This window comes from Protopterus annectens, chromosome 13.part0 (genome assembly GCF_019279795.1).
Source record: "Protopterus annectens isolate FY-2018-M chromosome 13.part0, PAN1.0, whole genome shotgun sequence".
NCBI lineage: Eukaryota > Metazoa > Chordata > Ceratodontiformes > Protopteridae > Protopterus > Protopterus annectens.
The window spans coordinates 624,204,354-624,226,163 of record NC_056747.1 but is presented as its reverse complement, the minus strand read 5'-3'; the positions used below and the strand labels follow the sequence as shown (position 1 = coordinate 624,226,163).

The 21,810-nt window shown below is 36.8% G+C and overlaps 1 protein-coding gene across 2 annotated transcripts in view; it reads left to right on the top strand.

Moving 5' to 3' along the window:
* Positions 1-21,810, top strand: part of RPH3AL (rabphilin 3A like (without C2 domains)) — a 2,297,739-nt gene that overhangs the window by 1,415,613 nt on the left and 860,316 nt on the right. The gene's annotated exons all lie outside the window — the stretch shown is intronic.

The following is a 21,810-nucleotide window of genomic DNA, read 5'->3' as shown; positions in this document are numbered from 1 at the left end:
TATAATTCACTATGCAGATGACACTACCTTAATCTTTGCTGCACAAAACATTCCCACCCTCCTGCAAACAATTCAACTAGCATTCTCTGACATTGAAAACTACCTTACCAAAGCCCAACTTATACTCAATCCAAAGAAAAACTCATCTTATGATTATAACCAGTTCTAACAAAAACACTAACAGTCAATTCACTATCTACTCCACAAATGCTACTCCAATTGCTCTAGTGGCACAGGCTAAGCTATTGGGAATAACCATAGACTTCCACCTAAAATTTGATAGTCATCTCAACTTAACTATTAAAAATGTACATGCCAAACTGGGGTCACTCTACCGTATCAAACCATTTCTTAACAACAACACAAGATCAGCCATTGCTCGCTCCCGACTTCTATCCACCCTACTCTATGCATCTCCCATTCTGACTAATCTCAACAAAACTGAACTAAGCAAAATGGAAGCCTGCTATAACAGAATTGCCCACCTTGCTGCAAATTGCTCATATAGAACTCATCACTGTACTGCTTTGAGACAGCTCCACTGGCTTGAACTGGCCAACCTACAATCAGCTCAGCCTCTGTCATTCTATCTATTACCTCCCCAATAAGTGGCCTGCCCTCAAAAACCTAGCATAACATCACTCAGCCAAAAGGCCTCTTAGATCATCAAGCAAACTACTACTAGAAGTCACCAACAGCTACAATAACTTTGGAGATGCACTATATAGCAGTTCAATGGCTAAAAAATGGAACTCTGTCCCTACTAGCATTCAAAACACATCATCCAAAGCCTCATTTAATGACCTCATCAGGCAACATCTCAAGCAAAGTTGGCAGTGCCATGATTGCTCCCCAGGCCAGTGAAAGCGGATAACATATACATACTAAATCTAGAGCACTTGATAATAATTTTCAGTCTTACTCACAAACACTGGCTAATCTACAGTGTATGTACTGTACCTGTGTACTATGTATGTATTCTACCTATGTTCCAAATTTCAGCTGTACACCACAAATCTATTAATTATCTTTATTTTTAAAATTAATATTTTTTGTTTGTTCTCTCCACTGTAACTGTTTATGTGCCGCATACCACTGTAAAAACATGTCTCTTGTAATTTGTGTGTATACTGATCATGTCTAAATAACCAAATGTGTCTGTAATTTTTCTTTGTGGAGCTTTTCTCCCTGGGCCTTTGTTGAAAAAGGGCCTTTTCGGCTCAGTCAGACACCCCCAGTTAACAAATGTAAAATAAAAAAATAAATAATAAATAAATATGGTAAATGCTAATTCCTCACCTCGGATAAGGATGGGAAGGACTTTGATAGATTTTGTGAAGAAAAATATATGCTTCTGCCACACTTATTTTTAATCGTTATGGTCATATGTTAAAGTTTTTGCTTGCTTCATTTGAGAATGTGATGAACTCACATCCTAGCTGCTACTGAAACTTGGCTAAAACCTTCCATTCACAACTCTGAATTTCTTCCTCCCAATTTCAGTCTAATTGGTGCAGACAGACAACATAAAAGAGGAGGTGGTATTGCCCGAATTTACCCCAATACTCTCAATATTGTCCCTTGTACTGAGTGCATTCCATGGTTTCACAATGCCGAGATCCTAATATCATTCCTAAACATTAGTAATTCAAAGAAACTCTGCATTATAGTCATATACATTCCCCCAGGAAACAACACCCCAGTTTTAGAAGATAAACTTTCCTGGATCTCCTCTACTATAAAAAAATTAAACTATTATTTTACGTGACATGAACATTGACTGGGGCTTCTACTTCCTCTAATCAGTCTCTCTTTAGCATAAACTTATTCCAGTTTTCACAACTAATCAATAGAAATACCAGATATAACTATAAAACTGATAAAGGCTCAATACTAGACTGGATCTTGGTCTCAGACCCTTCCAAATACTTTTATGTCTGGCACTTTGGCAAACTCTCTTAGTGACCAGCTCCCAGCCTTTGCCATTCGAAACTGCTCATCCCTATTAAAAGTCCATAACATCAAGGTTATACAAGATCTTTCTAAATTCTGTGCTCAGACCTTCAATAGTAACCTAAGTAGCTACAACTGGAACTGTCTTAAAACTCTTCCTCTAGATGATGCCCCCCCCCCTTTACTTCAATAATTCTTTTCTAAATATCCTTCACAGCTTAGCTCCTACCAGATCCAAAAGAATTGAATCCAACCATGCCCCATGGCTATCTAAATCTACCAGAGAAATAATGAAAAATAAGGACAAAGCCTGAAAACACTGGCTCAGATCCAAAAATTCTTCCAACCATATCCATTAAAAACAGCTTTGAAACCAAGCCAAAAAACTTATTTGCAAAGAAAAACAGCAGTACTTCTGGAATTTACAAACAAACAGGAAAAATAATCCTAAACTTTTCTGATCTTCTATTGATAATCTCTTACACCCTGGCACCAGATCTAACCCATGCCCATACCCTGACATGCCACCTGAACTCATCGCCTCTAAATTCAACTTCTACTTCATTGATACTATAGCCAATCTTACAACCTCCTTCTCTTCAGCCCTACCATATAATCACATCCCTTTACCCAACTCCCTCCCTCCACCACTACATAATCTCTGCAGCCCAAATATCACTACTCAAAACTATAGCAAAGAACCTCACCAACTAGAATTCAGTCTCTCCACTATCTCCACATCCTCCATAAAAAAACTCCTAGAGAACCTAAGACCCTGTTCTAATCCTGCTGACAATATTCTAGCCAAATTCATTAAGATCACTGCTGATTCAGTAGCCTACCCAATAAATAATCCTTATCAACAGGTCCATCCAGGAACCCCATATCCCTTGCCTTTAGAAAAAAGCTATAATACTCCTACTTCATAAAGGTGGCCCATCCTCTGATATAAAGAAAACCAACATCTGCTGAAAACGAAAACCACCAAAGAGAAAAACAGGAACTGGATGCACTCAAGTTTATTCTGGTACCTCGGCTTCCACAGCCTTCAAAGGAATAACCTTTCCACAACAAATGCATCTTTTTATATACAAAATTCCTTGATTAGTTAATTGAATAATTGTGCAATTACATCATTCACAATGTTTCAGAAAAAGGGACCATACATTTAAATACTGATGCATAGACAAAAGGGAATATTTATACAAAGACAAAGTGTATAATACATAAAAGCAAAGTTTTAAATAAATACCATTGCCTCAAAACTCAAATAGTCAAGTTCATTTCCAAATTTAAGCCTTTTGGTTTTAAGGTACCAAAATTTAAAATGAACAAACTTTCCAATTTTAACAGCTTCTGTAAAAAATTCCCAGTATTATAAGTATCAGGTCTGGCCAATGCACAAAAGAACAAGGAATCCAACTCCCCATTATGTGAATTGTTGAAATGTTCAGAAACTGGGCTTTCCATCCTGCCATTTCTAATATCACCCATGTGTTCCATAATCCTTAACTTTAACTGACGTTTAGTTTGCCCTATATAATATTTGGGTGGAGTGCACCCACAACCAATTAAGTAAACCACCCCACAAGATTTACAATTAAATGTATCCAAAGCTTGATATTTTATGCCATTTATGCAACTACCTGTCAAATTCATAACTTTTGAACAAATTCTACATTTACCACACTTGAACATACCTTTTTGGGATAAAATCCCATGCTGCATGTTCACCCTAACTTTTGATTTAAACTTCAACTTTTCTTTTAAATTAGCATACCTACCATATGAAAAACATACTCTATTGGGAAATAAATGGCCTATTTCGTCATTCTGACAAACAATCGGTCAATGTTTCTTCACATATCAGGAACACAAATTATTTCTGTATCAAGGTTAAGAATATGCAATGGGATAACAACTGTTATTGGGCTACTGTGGAAATGAACTTGACTATTTGAGTTTTGAGGCATTGGTATTTATTTAAAACTTTGATTTTATGTATTATACACTTTGTCTTTGTATAAATATTCCCTTTTGTCTATGCATCAGTATTTAAATGTATGGTTCCTTTTTCTGAAACATTGTGAATGATGTAATTGCACAATTATTCAATAAACTAATCAAGGAATTTTGTATATAAAAAGATGCATTTGTTGTGGAAAGGTTATTCCTTTGAAGGCTGTGGAAGCCGAGGTACCAGAATAAACTTGAGTGCATCCAGTTCCTGTTTTTCTCTTTGGTGGTTTTCGTTTCCATCCTCTGATATCTCAGACTTTTCACCCATTGCTATTCTATCCCCTATCTCAAAAATTCTGAAAAAAATGTGTCCAAAAACAACAAATCCATTACCTTCTAAATAACAACATCCTCTCCCCAACCCAACATGGATTCCATCCAGGACACCGTACATCCACTGCCCTGATTTCCTTCCTAGATATAATCAACAAAGCCTGTGATTTAGGCCATATTGTATCAGCTCTATTTCTGGACCTGTCAAAAGCATTCAATACTATCTCCCACACCATTCTCCTGTCTCATCTTACATCCATTGGACTATCCTCTCAATCTCTTAACTGGTTTAAAAGCTATCTCTCAGGTAGGCAAGATGCTGTCAACTGGCAAAACTCTTTTTCTCCTTACCTTCATAACCTCACAGGTGTTCCACAAGGTTCAATTTTAGGACCTCTCCTGTTTAACATATTCATAAATAATCTATACCAAGCTATTCCAAACACGTCCCTAGTCCAGTATGCAGATGACTCGACCATAGTCTGCTCTGCTCTCAACCCAGACACTCTACAGCAAGTGACCCAAACAGCATTCTCTACAGTAGAATCCTGGCTCCACAAAAACCATCTCTCTCTAAATGCCAAACAAAAAAAAACTAAGCTTATGCTGTTTACTCCCAAAAGAAATACTATTTTCAACAAAGAAGGTTTCAATATGCTCTCACTAAACTCTATAAAAATTGAATTACTAGCCAATGCCAAACTATTAAGAGTCATAACAGACGAAAACCTAAAATTTGACCTGCACATCCAATCAAATATTAATAAAACACACAAAAAACTAGGGCTACTGTACAGGCATAACAGGTTTCTCTCCTTACCAACTAAACAAGCTCTTGCCCTCACCTTCTTACTACCATGTTTAACCTATGGAGCACCATTGTTAATTAACTTGCAGCTCTCCCTGAAACTAAAACTAGAGTTCTGTTACAACAAGATTGCCAAATTCGCTACAAGCAGTCACCACTCCTCTCATCATTGCATAGCCGTAAGAAAACTACAATGGCTAGAATTCCCTCATTACTTATTACTCATACAACTAACCATCTGACATAAACTTATCCATAAACCATTAGACTGCCCTGCTGTTAGCTCCCTACTTACGCCTTACTCCCCTCTTAGGCCACTATGATGAGAACACCAACACTTAATCCAAATTCATAAACCAAGCCTACCTGCAGGAAAACTCCTATACTCTTGAATCATTGCCAGATTATGGAATAACCTCCTCTCCTCTATACATCACCCCTCCAACTTCAAAACTGTCCTTCATAATCATCTTCTTTCTAACTGGATATGTAACTACACTAATGCACCTGCTACTACCTATGAAGCCATTACATGACTGCTTCTCTGTAGCAAACTCAGCACTGCTTCTATGTTATCCAGCCACTCTAACTACCTTGTATTACCTCTACACTATCAAGCCTCTCTAACCACTATATCCCTTGCTCTATATATGTAATGGAAAAGTCTAACATCAGTTTTTCTCAGCACTCTTATTGACTGAGAATGTACTAATTTGTTTTCCTCCTGTTATTAACCCTATTTCTCTTTTGCAACTACTTTGATTTGCCTTTGATACTTTCTAGTCCTTCTGCATTCATTTCTATATTATCCTAAACTCAAATGCTAGTGGTACAGGTTCTGTAGCATTTGACTACCTGGTTGTGGTGGATTTTGCACATTTTAATCTGTTCCTGTGGATACTCAGGATTTTTTCTGTTTTTTTTTTTTTCTTGCATATTATATTGTGCTACTATGTAAAAATGTGCTTAAAGTGTTACTTTATCCTGGAGATTTTCTTCCCAGGCCTCCACTGAAAATGGGCTCTATGGCCCAGTGGACTTTCCCGGTAAACAAATGTCAATAAATAAATAACATTGTAGCCATTTTTCCATTTTCAGAGGAAAAAACTTCTCTGAATGTGCTTATTGCATCAGTGTCTCAAGTGAGCAAGCATTTTTTTAAGTGTGCTTATGACTCAGCTGATACATTTTGCATGGTTATGTTCTCAGCATTTACCTGCCAATGTTAAAGCTGAAATTCTGAATTGCCCTTTGCATAAGGAGATTGTTTTTGGACCATCTCCCTGAGGTTTTTAAAAGGAATGCAGTGAGAGATCAAAACTGATTCAAGGAGTGACTCAGGTTTTTCAGCTTTCCTTCTCTAAAATTGTTAAAGATTTAAACTCTCCTCGGGACCATTTAATGAAAAGCAAAATAAGCAGACCCAGCAGAATTCTGACAAGCAGACATTCAAAAAACAATAGCAAGGATACTTCAAAAAGAGATGGGAAGCCCCCTGAAGTGCAGGGCAGTTCTAACAAGTCTGAATGATTATGTACAAGGTATACACCCCCCCTTCCCACCCTGGTAAGACTTCATCTTTCCCAAAATTTGGCCCTCCATTTCCATTTTTAGCAACAGATAATATCAGGCAAATGTGTTCTGAGAGTGAGCCATTGGGGATACAGATGTCAGTGGGAGTCCCTTCCACAGTTTATAGAGAACACCTCCTCAACCACCAAACCAGACTTCTTTTTTCCTTCTTGTCATTCCGAATTTGCTGACCCAGGTTAATATAACCTGATCGTCTTTCTCTGTTAGGAAAGGGATTTTATTTAAGAATGTTTCTGGTACCAAAGAAATAAAACTTCACGGAAATCAGTCTTAAATCTTTCCTTTTTCAGTCAGTTTGTGGAAGTCCCAATATTTCAAAATGCATATCTCTCCACAGCCTGTTCCCTGTTATTTCTCCTTTCATTTTTTTTTTTTATTACAAAGGTTTTAAAGGTGATTTATCATCATATTCATTTAGCCTCAGATTTCAGACATGTTTTTAGATTTTCTTTGTCTTGATTACACTGTAAATTACCTACTTTATCCTTTGGGTTATCCACTACTCCAAGGGTGTTCACAAAGTGTCTAGCTCCAGTAATACCATACTGCAGAATGCAAGGTTTTCATATATTTCCTTTGTATAGACAAGTTGCTTATCTTTGCATAGTCTTTTTCAAAGTATCAGGAATCCCTCACTTGGAAAAGGATTTCCTTCAAAGACTGGGTTTCCAGGAGAACATTCAAAAGTATCGTTCCACTCCTTCCCAAAGGATTGTATTCCTGGGATGTCTCCTAGATACTTAAGTTTTTACACTCTGTCCTGGGAAGGGAATTTCTCTTGATATTAGGTTTCATGGTATCCATGATTTTCATGATTCCTGTAGCCAGACTACACATGGGAAAGATTCAGTGGAACCTAAAATCAGTTTGGTTCCAACATCAACACCCCCTTGACTTTTCCAATTCCACTTTTGGGAATTGTAAAAAGACAACTGATTTGTTGGATAGGCCAATTGTATCTGAATCTAGGTATACAGTTTTGTCTCCCAACTCCAGCACAACCAGTAACTACAGATGCCTCAGATTGTGCTTGAGGGGCTGGCTCAGTGGTAAAAGCTCATGGTCTTTGTAACAAAAAAGTCAGACCATAACACACAAACTTAAAAGAGATGTTAACCGTCATAAATATGTTCAACTTTCATAATTTCTGTTCATAAAGTCCTCTACAAATGATTGCAGACACCACCACAGTGATGTGGTACTAAACAAACAAGGAGGTTCCAGAACTTTCTGTCTGTGCCGATTAGCCATGTTAGCCTGGGGTATAGTAGTTCGGCACATTCTCATTCTACAGGCATCTTACAATCTGTCAGAGCAAAACATTGTGGCTGACATGCTGAGCAGGACCTAGATAGACCCACAAGAATGGAAATTGAATCATATGTTCTTCCAGCACTTCATCTGGCTGTGGGGAATATCTCAGGTAGATTTTTTCACCTCCATTCACAGTAAACAACTGGCAAAATTCTGCTCCAGGACTCCTTGCAAGCAGGCCCAGAAAACATTCCCATTTCCTTGGGTATGAATGTTCCTGCATGCTTTTCTACCTTTTTCAGTAGATTCAGAAGGGCTTTTCAAATATATTTGTGGTGACTTCCTTCAGTAGATTCAGAAGGACTTTTCAAATATCTTTGTGGTGACTTCCTTTTGGCCCAAGCAGCAGTGACTTTTTCTTCTTTTGGAAATGACCAGGGTAGCTACCACAAGGGTCCTCACAGTCTGGACCTACTACATAAGATCTGGGTTGTTTGATATACCCAAGCTTGAACAACTTCAACTAAATGCCTGGATGAGTTTTAATACCTTTTAGACCCCTATTTTCTAAGAATGAGCAGTGGGTATTAAAGAGGGCAAAGAAACCTGCTACTAGGAAGTCATATATTAGTAAATGTATAAGATTTTCTAGTTGGTGCCAAAGTAAGAAGCAGGACCCTTTTAAGGCATGTATTTTTCTGGTTCTACAATATTTGTTTAAGTTGTAATCTTCTGGCCTTTCTTACTTTTCTGTCAAGCTTCATTTGTCAGCCATTTCAGCATGATTGCCCATGGATTCTCCTTTTAAAAGGCATTCCTATGTCAAGATGTGTTTCAAAGGGCGTCTGCATGCCCATTGGCCAAGAAATGGATAGCTATACCATGGGACCTTAATTTTGTCTTGTAAAGTTAATGTTTGCTGTGTGTGAACCAACTCATCAGGCTGGTTTGAGGTTCTTAACATGGAAAACAGTTTTTCTGATTGCTCTGACATCTGCAAGAAGAGAGTCTGTGTTGCAAGCTATAATGGATGTGTCAAACTTGCCTCGGTATTCACAAAGGCAGATGAATAATTTATTCTTAAGAAATCCCTATGCCTAAATTGGCATCCAAGTTTACTTTACACCAAGCTGTTTATTTCCCTGACTCTTTTCCAGAGGAGAAGATTCTTCATACTCTGGATGACCACAGACAGCTCAGATACTCTTTTGATAGGACTAAAACCTTCAGAAATTCTAATCAGTTGTTCATTTCTTATGAATATGAAGCAAAGGAGGTCAACCTATGCCAAAGCAAGCTTTTGTTATTCCCACCTTGATAAGTCAGCTCCAGGCAGTGCCAAAGCACATTCTACTAGTGCCTTGGCTTCATCAGTGGCTTTTTTGGAAAGCAGTGGAAACTAGAAGTACTCTAGAGGCAGCAGCTTGGTCTCCTGTTCAATCCGTTACACAGTACTTCAAACAAGATTCCTTTTCCAGGGCTAGAGCAGGCTTTGCTAGGATCATTCATCATGGCTTCATGAACTTTCATCCTTCCCAGCTCTAGTTCTGGTATTCTACACATACAGCTAAAGCTGCTGCAGCAGTGATCAAACAATGAAAGTAGTACAGCTGTGTAAATAAACGTACCATAACAGTAGATGTTTGAATGATCACATCTACAGTAGCTGCTCCCTCTCTCCATCGCTCTTATTTCTGTTTTTTTTTCCAGGGTGTAGACTAAATTTTCTTTTCCTAACATTGTCCTTTTTCAGTGTTGTAGCCTCCCTCCTTCAATTAGCATGAAATCACTGAAGGGCTTAGTGCCCATACCATATTTTCTGGAGCTGTCAATGCATGTGGAAAGTGCCCTTAAGCTTTGGAATCTTGCTGGCTTTTATATGCTGTGCATTGTATACTGTGCATGGTATAACCCATATAGCTAAGGCTACTGTAGCAGTGATCATATGAACATCTACTGTTATAGTAAGTTAACTTACACAACTGTATTTTCCAAATAGAAGCTTGATTGAAAATGTACAGATGCTTCAGGGACAGGCAGTAATCACATGAAAATGTGGTAAATGATGTTTATAGTTAGACTGACACATCTTTGAGTTTGACTGTCATTAGTTTGCACAGATACACTTTAAAATAAAGCCTTATTTTTTAAATTTAATCAAAACAGGCTTCTGTGAAGTATAAGCTTCTACTCCAAAACAAGCAGTTGTTTCACTGCAGTAATAGTGAAGATTGTAATAAACTGCAAAGTCAGGTTGAAGATGATACCTCAGCAAAATATTTGAATTTTAGTGCTTTTCTGCAGCTTTTTGCTGCTTGTGTGAGAATAGTTTGTCTAGCGAAGTGTTACTTTAACTAAGAAAAGCAATTATTTTACAACTGAACCAGTACTATGGCTTCTGTATCTTCATATTGCCCATGACATCCTGAGATTTTAACTGTTTTCATGTGATAAGAAAATATTCTTCCTTTGTGGTTAGAGATAGAGTTTTCCTACCTGTAAGAAGATATGTTTAGAGAGGCATAACGTCTGAGTCAAATGTTGTGAAATGACTCACTAAGTCTCCCCAGTAAGCCAGTCAAAAGAACATGCCACTTCGCTGCATAATTCCTCTGAATTTCTAATCCCATACAAAATATTCAGGGAATAGAAACCAATAAGGTACTTGCGTATTATCGCAACCAGATTGGAAACAAGCCGATAATATGTAAGTAGAGATTTCTCCACTTTCTAAAAAGTTCATAAATGCTGTCCTTAATTTGTGGGTCAATTGTGTCAATTCTCCCAAATGTTAATCATTATTTGGAAACAGCAGAGCACAAGGGAGGAATGAGTTTAGAATGAGCCGTTGTTGTTTCTGGGTCTCCGTATTTACAGTCCTTTTTTTTCCTGCGTCTCCAGGGGCATGAATGTGCTTGGCCACAGTGAAACCTGTCAAGTGTCCAGAAGTGTGGGTATTATTAAAGCAGACAAGAACATAATATTTAATGTGTAAATGGACAGTACATTTTTAACTGGAAGACTGTTTCCGTTATAACTGCACCTGCATCTTAAGGTAAAACGACTGCCTTCCCAGACACTGAAACGGTCGTTTCGGGAATTATGCAGAAGTACCCCCAATGAAAAGACATTACGCATACTACATCTGACACCCCTGGTATAGGAGTTCCACTACCGAGAAATGGAGCAGTCAGTGAGGGATCACTGTCCTGCCACTTAGTAGTTGTTACTGGCCATGAACAGTTAGATGGTATGTCCCGGACTAACTTTGCTTTGCTGAGGCTGGAATTGCGAAGAAGTGTAGCACTGTGCAGGTCGCAGAACAAATGAAACACACCCCACAGGATCCTAAAAATTGACCGTTGTTCCTCCTGGGCACTCATACCCACAGTTATCCACTATTACTACTGACTTGCTTACACACGCCTTTCATGGTTAAGAAACATGTTTACACAGCAACGCTTTGATTTCTGGCCATTCTGAAATCTGGTTGCGATAATACGTAAGTACCCTTAAGTCTTTACCAGTGTTTCCTCCTTCCAAGATGCCTAAATGTGCTTCTGATAACTACATTCCATCATCATTACAAAGGTATTTCTGACCTTCATGCAGATTGTAATGCCTAAAAAACTTCCTCAGATACTACTCATTTGCTCTTACTATTTTTTATCAAATTTTTGAGTCTTCTACTTGTGAGTAAAATGTAAATAGATCACTATGTACTGTCTGCTTTATACAAATATGGAAATACAGTGCAGGCTGAGCTTTCATTAGGTCAGTTATTCCAACATGTAATATCAACCTATCTGGGCAAATTTTTCCATTACAGGTGTGTGTACAGTTCTCTAGCGATTGCTGGGTCTTACTCCAGGAAAACAGCTATTACTGAATTATGTGAACGAAAGACCAAGTCTCATTATGAAACTTCCTAACAGAAGGGATCTGATGACTTCATATATGCTATCTTTATTTCCTCCTTAACTGGTATACTTGCATGTTGAGCATATTTGTTTTATTCTGATCATCACTCCCATATGCTGCTGTATTTGCTTTGAAGATAACTCATTGTTTTGCAGCCCATTTCTGACACTCTTGAACCACAAAAATGTTGACAAACTTATTTTCTTTCTTTTTTCCCTAACTGGTTAAAAACTCTGTTATTGGTGGTACTTACGTATTATCGCAACCAGATTTCAGAATGGCCAGAAATCAGAGCGTTGCTGTGTAAACATGTTTCTTAACCATGAAAGGTGTGTGTAAGCAAGTCAGTAGTAGTCGTGGGTAACTGTGGGTATGAGTGCCCAGGAGGAACAATATTATCATCTTGTTTCCAATCTGGTTGCGATAATACATAAGTACCGACTTAAGTGAAAGGAAGAATATTTTTGAAAGGTGAGAAAGTGAAGTAAATTAAGTTAATATACACCAGTATCAGATATTATATATAAAAAATGGAAGTGCTTCACTATATTACAAAATAAAGGAATACACAATATTGATATAGGGGGATAGGTTGTAAATGCTCTAAATTACTTTTATAATGGAGAGAATAAGCAAAAAAGATAGTATGTGATGTAGCACTCTTTAAAAAACTGCAGGTTCCCTCAGACCCAAATGTTAGAGAGGAAGAAATGCTAAAAGAATTCCTTTACAGTAATATTGTAGAATATACCATAATTTTAGAAGATTTTATTAACTGGTGAACCTGGACAGTAGATGGACTTACCTCTTTTAGAAAACTACCAAATAAAACAGACTCCATCAGATGGTTGTTTCTTAACAACGTCTTTGATATTTGTTTCACAGAATATTCTTACAGAAAACTAAATGTATGACATGTTTTTAATTATGATCACACAGTAGTCATTGAAACAGAATTCATAGAAGGTAAAAAACAGCAAAAAGCAAAATATCAGTATTAAAAATATTTAGTACATAAGAATAAAAAACATTTTAAATGGTGTTTTTTTAACAGAAGTGCAGGACAGACAAAAAATTTAGAGCTTTGGAGGAGGTTAAAGTAAATAAATTTCTCCCAAACAGAAATGAATGCAAATAATAAATAAAATAATTAAAGGTATAGATCCCTGCAGGTGATAAAAATATGCCTTAACTTAAAGGGGAACCTCTCCCACAGACTCAAAAAAAAAACATGTTTATTTCATCATGGTTTGATGTTTCCTACATTTTATCATCACTCTGAGACTATTTACAGTTTTTTTTAATATTTTTATACATAACTTCTAACTCTGACCACATGGAGAGTAGAAGCTTGAAGTGATCCTGATTGTTTAGACTGCTTTTGGGTATCGCACAATGCAGCCCTTGTCTGTAAATAATTACACCAAGCAGGCCTCTTTTTTCCTAAAGCTACTGTCACTGCATTGATTTTACATGCATACAGTGCTGTCTTTCAGTCAAAGTAACATTTCATGCCGTTCAATGACTAATTAAAACACAAACAGTGCAAATGCTACAGAACAGACTTTCTACGTGCTTTTTACTTTTTCTTTTTAGAATGGCTAAATTGCAGTCTTTTGTGAAGCCTGAATTGTACTACTTCGACTCATCTCCCATCCCTCTTCACACCTAACTTCCCTAGCTGTCAAAGTGCTAAGGGTAACTTGAGCTGTTACCTGCTGTGATTGACAGCTCACAGCAGGAGACTTCACTCATGTACTGTTTCCTTGTTAGCCTTACTTTCTGTATGGGTAAGCAAAGGACCAGGGAGTTGTTAACTCACAGCATGAGTGGGTTTTTAGGATGGTCATGGTGATGTCATTTTGGGGAAGGAATTGGCCAGAAAACTATCTGTATTCATTGGCCTCGATGACATAGATGAATTGGAGACTGGAACAAGCTTTTCCAGGGCTAGATAAACTTTTTTTTGAAAGTGAAACCACCACAGTACGGTAAGATACTGTTCTAGATGAGAATATTTTAAATGCTGTATTGTTTATTCATAACAGGGACTGTAAATAGGGAGATAAAGGACAGAGAAGTTGAGCATTTAATAATAGAATCCTGTTGTCCTTTAAATGGAACTCTGCTATCAAATATTAAGGACTGTCTCTCAGTGTATTAATTTGGATGAGTATACTGAAATGGTTGTGAGATACAGCACAAAATGTGTTGAAGATGTCACCACCCTTAAAGATGTAACCATCAGAGCCAACCAAAAACCCTGGCTCACCAATGAGGTATATGAATTACTGAGAGTGTGTAATTCTGCCTTTAAGACTGGAGACACGTATGCTTTGAAAAAGGCCAGGGCCAACTTGAACAAAGGTGTGAGAGTAGTAAAATGGGCCTGCAGTCTGAAACTATAGAGACACCTCACTGACCAGAAAGATCCCAGGCAGCTGTGGAGAGGGATCCAAAACATCACAGACTAAGCCAACACCCACATGTTGTGATGATAACCCAGACTTTTTAAACAAGCTAAATATCTACTTCAGTAGATTTGAGGAATCAAATAGAACCTTAGCAAAGAGACTACCCACCAGTGCAGATGCCACATCACTATGCCTCAACTTGGAAAGCAGGAACCTACATAGGGTTCACCTGGGCAAAGCAGCTGGTCCGGATATGATCCCAGGGAGGCTACTTAAAATCTGTGCTGATCAGCTGGCACCAGTCTTTACAGACATTTTCAGTATATCTCTCAGCCAGGAAAAATTGCCCAAATGTTTCAAGACCACCAGCATTATCCCTCTGTCCAAGAAACAATCTCCAGCATCATTAAATAATTACTGGCTGATTGCACTTACCTCAGTAGTGAATGAAGTGTTTGAAAAAATGGTCAAGGATCACATAACATCCTGCCTACCTGCTACATTTGATCTTTTAAAATTTGCATACAGGCCAAGTCCTTCTACTGTGGATGTCATAGCCGTAACACTTCATCACACCTTGGACCACCTGGAAACTAAGGGGTATTATGTATGCATGCTGCTCATAGACTTCATCTTTGCCTTCAATATAGTAATTTCACAGCAACTGCTGTCTAATCTGAGTAATCTAGGCATAGAAAACGAAATATGCAACTGGATCCTTGACTTCCTGACTGAAAGGTCAGATATAGTTCAGGCTGGAAAACATCATTCAAACAGCATCACCCTAAACACTGGGTCCCACAAGGTTGCCTACTCAGTCCACTTCTTTTCACAGTACTAACACATGACGGCACAGCTACACATCAGTCAAACAGAATCATCAAATTTGCAGATGACACCACAGTAATCGGCCTTATCAAGAAGGAAGATGAGGGGGCCTATAAGGAGGAGGTAAACCAACTTGTTCATTAGTGCACTGACAACAACTTAGCATTAAATGTTGCGAAAACCAAGGAAATCATCATCGATTTTAGGAAGGAAAATAAACCACAAACCCCTATCATCATCCGTGGTACTGCAGTGGAGAGAGTAAATAGCACCAAATTCGTAGGGGTACATATCTTTCTAGACCTCAGTTGGGCCACAGACACTTCTTACCTTATAAAGAAAGCCCAACACCATATCCACTTGCTTAAGAGAACCCACAGAACTAACCACCCCCACAGGTCCTACTTACCTTCTACAGAGCCACGATTGGGAGCGCACTGACAAACATCATCATTGTCTGGTATGGAATTTGCTCTCAAGCTGATCAGAAAGCACTAGATAAGATCATTAAATAGGCCACAAATATCATTGGCACCAACCTTCAATCCCTACAGATCATGTATTCAAACAGATGCTATGGTAGTGTCCGAAAACTATTGAGGGGATATACACCATCCTACTTATGGACTGTTCAAACTCCTGCCAACAAGGAAGTGCTACAGAAGCATTAAATGCAGGACATCCAGATTCCATAGCAGCTTCTTCCCACATGCTATCAGACTGCTGAACAACAAAGCCATAACCTAACCTGCTAAATGGATAAAACATTATTTATGTGCGATATGCCATTGCTATTTACATAACTCTCTACATAGCTCACTTTACATGTCTGTCTGCAGTATGAAAACTGTAAACTGTAAGTTTATGGCATATATTGGTGGTGGGCAAGTTTTTTTAGCATGTGTGCCTCTTTATTTATTTATAGTACTCTTTGTTATATAGCATTATATTTCTAGTAAGTCTGTTCCTGTTGTATTTGTTTTTGTTTCTGCTGTAAAAAGCTTTCAATTTTTTTCTTCTGTATTTATTTTTAGTATGTTATTTTTGATTTCTGTTTTTAGTATTTTTAAATTATTATTAATTTAATCTAGCTTCTTTCTCTAAACTGTAATTCTTATGGTTCGAGCCTGAGTATCGAAATTTTGTGCAGTGATATGCACTTTTTCCTCTGTGTTAATCTGTATAACAATAAAGTTTACTTTGACTTTGACTAAAATGTTTAACCTTCCTGGAAAAAACTTAGTAAATGAAGCAGCTCCCAAACTTTGGAAGTGTGCAGCTGTTATTCAAGTCATAAAAGAGGAAGTTTTGAGGTAATAGACTGTAGATATGTTAGGCTCAAAAGTTTGAATTGTAATAGCTTTGACAGTATATTAATAAATATTATGAATAAAGAGGAAGGTGTTATGTATAGTGATGTCCATGTCATTACATACGGAAGTTCAGCAGTAAGATTTTTTTTTTATTCAGACGTAATTCAAACCCTTGATAGTAACTTGTGTTAGATGTCATTTATGTGAACTTGGCAAATTATTTGTTTCTTTGTCACGTATCTCTATCCTTCAGGCAGTTAAAAACTGGGGAATTTGAAATTATGCAGTTGTATAGATAGAAAACTGGCTGAGTAATAGAACAGCTAAAGCTTGTATATAGGCTGCAATGTAATATTACAAGAAGTTTGTTAGGGTTAATTATTGGGCCTGTTCCTGTTTCATGTATTCATTGTATTCATTGCTACTTCCATAGTGATGTACTACTGTTGAATGGGCACATTTGCAGATGAATTGAAAATTAAAGGTTTTACATCCATAATATACAACATTACCAAGATAGTTTGTTTACATGGGCACAACTGAGCAGAGTAGAATGTAATAAAACTAAATTTAAAATTCTACACTTAGGTACATTCAATCCAAAATATTCATATTCTCTGTATTCTACTCTGTTATTAAAATAAAAATGTAATTTTTACATCTTGAGGTTAAGATGGATAAAACATTGAGTTTAAAGGGCATGTAAATAACACTGAAAAAAATGTTACAGTACAATGAAAATGATATTAAGAACAATATAATCTCAGGAATTCAGTATATTACGAGTAAGGTATATATCCATATGTAGTCAGCAGATATATCTACATATATATATATATATATATATATATATATATATATATATATATATATATATACATACATAAATACACACACACACACACACACACACACACACACACACACACGAACTGATGCAACCAAATTGGAAAAGCTACAAAAAATCCCAAAAATCTTTTATGGGAATGTGAATGGGTGTTAATAATGTATACCAACAAAACCAAAAGCCACCAAGCGTGCACAGAAAACCAAAAGTAGTGCATCCACGAGTAAATGATAATCCAACAGGACTGCTATAAAACACCACAGTTTATTCAAGGAAGTAGATAATATAAAAAAAACATACACCAAGTGCATTGAAGGCATATGTTAAGCAAGTAAAGCTTTTGTCTCAAAAGCCTGTATGGGACTTCCTCAGAACAAAGTGTTTATAAAAATACTGTCACACTTAAAGAATAAACGTAAGAAACGTGATCACCAATAGCCAGTAATTAAAATGCAAATTATATGAAGGAGAAAAAGGTTCAGTTTAAAGGAACTCTTGCAATATTGTGTATCCGTGCAGTAAAAACAATAAATAAGTAAATAGTGAAAAACACACATGCAAAGTTAAAATTAACTGACAATTTCATACCACAATGAAATGATAAATATTAGCCAATCTAATGTAGGATAGAAACATGAATTTATAAACCTTGGTTATTCATCACATATTGAGAAAGAGATCATAAACATCATAAATTAGCTGCCCTCTGTCTAAGCACAGGTAAAATTGAAACATAATCATTAATTTCTGTTGATTCATGGCGTTCAGTTTAAGTTTCCATATTCTTTTATATTCAGTTCTGTTTTCCCATGAGTCACCACATTTCTATGATATCCAGTATCAGAATAGTAATCTATAGATACAGTGCGACACCACCTTTATGTAAAGGCACAGTTGGTATTTATTTTACTGGTGTCAGGCAGAAGACCTTCTGTAATAGATAAGTTAGTATGTATTTATAATATGTATGCAGTAGAACTTGCAGGGGTATTTAAAAATTCAGGCAATAGTCTGTCTGTATGTATGCATTTATTTTATTTATTTATTTATTATTGACATTTGATTACTGGGAATGTCCGACTGGTTAGAAGCCCATTTTTAGTAGAGGCCCAGTGAGAAATGCTCAGAATTATTCCAAAACATTTTAAGACCAATAATTTAAAAATCTTAAAAAAATAAAACAAAAACATTTGCAGTTTAAATAATTCTAACAAATTAAACAAAATGTAAAAGCACTGGTTGCAAGTCGATACAAGGTATATGACAATCATTTAATATTTAGAGAAACCTTAGACAGTTTGTAGAGAAAGTAGAGGTACGTTAGTCTAATACAAATAGAAACTAATATGAGGTGAGCGAAAAACAGGTTTATGGTATATTTAGAGAGAAGGTCAGGGAAGAGAATTAGATAGTAGTAAGAAAGTAAGTGAAGAAGGGAGAGTAAGGAAGTAAAAGGAATGAAAATGTACTTGTTCACATTTAGAGATATAGTTTATCCTGGATTTGAGCTAGAACAGAGACAGATTTTAGCTAGGAAGTCTTTCAGAGTGTTTTTCAAAGATGGGAGGGAGGGTAATAGACCTGATAATTACAGGTAAGGATTTCCAGGCCTTAATGACTTTTTATGAGTACAGACAGTGCCAGGAGTTTTTGGTCACTGCATCACAATGACATACTGGGAACATAGTTGTGTCGAATACTTTGTGCTGGACAAGCTGGTGGATGTTGGTAAATGTTATAGGTGATAAGATGTTGTGTATATGTTAGTTGATGTGGCAGTTCTAACCAATTTAGACTTTTCAGTGCGATAGAGTGGTGGGTTCTGAAAGGGGTATGTGCTGCAAATTTAGCAACTTTGTTACAGCATTGCTCAAGTTTTAACTTTTGTGAAGCCTGGAGGCTAGCAATGATTTGAGCAGCCAAAAAAAAAAAAAAAAAAAAAAAAGAGTGGGGAGGAGATCAGTAGTGGCAAGTGTAACTTTAGTTGCATCAGTGAAGAAGTCTTTGGCTCTGTAAAGCATCCCTAGTTTTTGATGAGTTTTTCTTATGCAGTTTTGTATACGCAGGTCAACTGTAAGATTATCATCCACTATCAAGCCTTATAGTTTGCTATGAGAAGTGACTTCAATGGTTGTATTATCAAGAGAGAGGACTTTAATTTTTGTTTTTTCATGAGAGAAGGATTTGGGGTGGGAAGTAGCAGTTTGGTCTTCTTTGGGTTGAACATGGGTTGCAAGTTACAAAGCCATATTTCAGATGTGCAGATGAGAGTGAAATCATCTGCGTATTGTATTATGGTGGCCTGCTGTGTGGAAGTATAGAGGGTGTTGGTGAAAACATTAAAGAGGAGGGGACCAAGAATGTAGCCTTGTGGTACACTGGTGGTGACTGGGAGGTAAGGAGAGAGCATGGAGTCCCATTTTACTGACTGATGCCTATTGGAGTAGCTTTTGAACCACAGAAGTGTCGGCTGAGAAAGATCTAGTAAGGACATTTGAAGTAGAAATTTACTGTGATGAACTGTGTCGAAGGTTTTAGACAAGTCTAGAAATAAGGACGAGACTAGTTTCCATTATCTCTAGTTTTATTGACAGTATCTATGTAGGTTAGAAAGGCAATGCTACTACTATGGGAAGGATGGAAGCCATGTTGTGTAAGGGATAAGAGTTCTTCCTGCAGGAGATAGTCTAGCAGTTGTTTTTAAATACATTTTTTCAAGTATTTCACAAGGGGAGATAAGATTGTTATAGACAGTATACTAGGGTTCTTGTACACAGACATGAAGAAGACTAGAAGGACGAAAGCGATCTTTGTTAACAATAGGTTATGAAAATAGAAATTGATTTTTACATGCAAAATGTATATGTATATATTTATAGATATATTTTTGATTGCCAGATGAACTAAAGTTGATAAATTTCCAGCCATGTAGTATATTGTCTTGGATAAAATCACAGACTTAATAATCTACTTAATAATCTGGTTAAATAAGAGGTACCACATCATTATAAATTGTATTTAAAGTACATAAGGGTTATATATTATTATGACAGCTACTAAGTTGGGCAGGACCAGCTCGAATGTCACACTGATGGGGGAAGAGATGTGAATTTAACATGTGTACCAATAACACTTTGTTTTACAGCACAATAAACCACTCCCATGCCTGATAAAAAGTATATATATATTTAGAAAGCTTGTGAGGAAATTATTACTCTATTTTTGTTTTACTTGGATCGCTTGTCTGTGTACTTAATAAAGGATTTTCGATTGGAAACAGACTGCCTGCCTTGCTTGGATTACTTTCGATTACTTAGTAATGCTGTACAATTATATATTTTCTGTTATTATTTTTTGTTTTGTTTTGTTTTGACTTAAGACGAGTTTTCACTACTTCTACTATTGTCTGATCTGATTAATATACAGTGATTAACTAGAAATATATGGACTGAAAATCTTCCACACAGAGAAGTTTCTTGCACTGTTTTTTATGTTCACATTTTCTGATATGTCTATGCCAATCAGATGCAAGTCTACACATTGTGTATATTGAAATCTGCCTGAATTCTTTGTCTATATTTTCCTAAACATGTCTGCCTGAGTTTATCACTCAGTGATGTATGTACTGTCTCTTTTTTGGTATGTGGAGCTTTTCTCCCTGGGCCTCCACTGAAAATGGACATATATCCAGTTGGACTACCCTGGTCAACAAATGTAAAATAAAATAAAATAAATAAATAATATATAGGGGGTATAAAACGAAATTATAGCCCCCACACCCCCCAAGTATGTATATACATATATATATATATATATATATATATATATATATATATATATATATATATATACTAACTCCAGGATTGCACTACAGTGGGGAAAAGGGCCTATACCTTTTACTTACTTTACAGTACTGTTCACACTGCCACTACTGCTGGGAGCACAAGAAACATCCACCGTATTACTTTAGATACATCCCATAAAAATCTAGAGAGACATACCCATGTTTAGAAACACTGCAACACTACTTTCTATGCTACTATCAATATTCTGACAGTCGGCACTTTGTTACAGTAATGTTTTTTATCATAACCAAGTCACAGATGAAGGGAAACACATCACATCTATTTCTTAAAATTCAGGATTGGAAGCTTTTAGTATAATGAGATTCAGTCAAATGAGTTTTCAGTATTTGGAAAATTAGGTATTATGATCTCAGTCAAATGAAATTCATTATTTTGAGATTCAGCCATATGAAGTGGACCCATATATACGTGTGTGTGTGTGTGTGTGTGTGTGTGTGTGTGTGTGTGTGCGCATGCGTGCGTGTATAGTTATTTTCATTACTATCATATGGCCTTTCTTATTCCTCTCTCAGGCCTCATTTATCTTCCACTTCAGCATGTCTGCCCATGGATTCTCCTCTCTCTCTCAATGCAGTTTCATGTCGAAATGTTCTTGAAAGGGGTTTTTCATGAGGAGAGATCTTGAAGAAAACCGGTGTCCACTCCTTGGAATCTTAATTTTGTGTTAGAGAGGCTAACATTTGCTCCATTTGGACCAGCTCATCTGGCTGACTTGACGTTC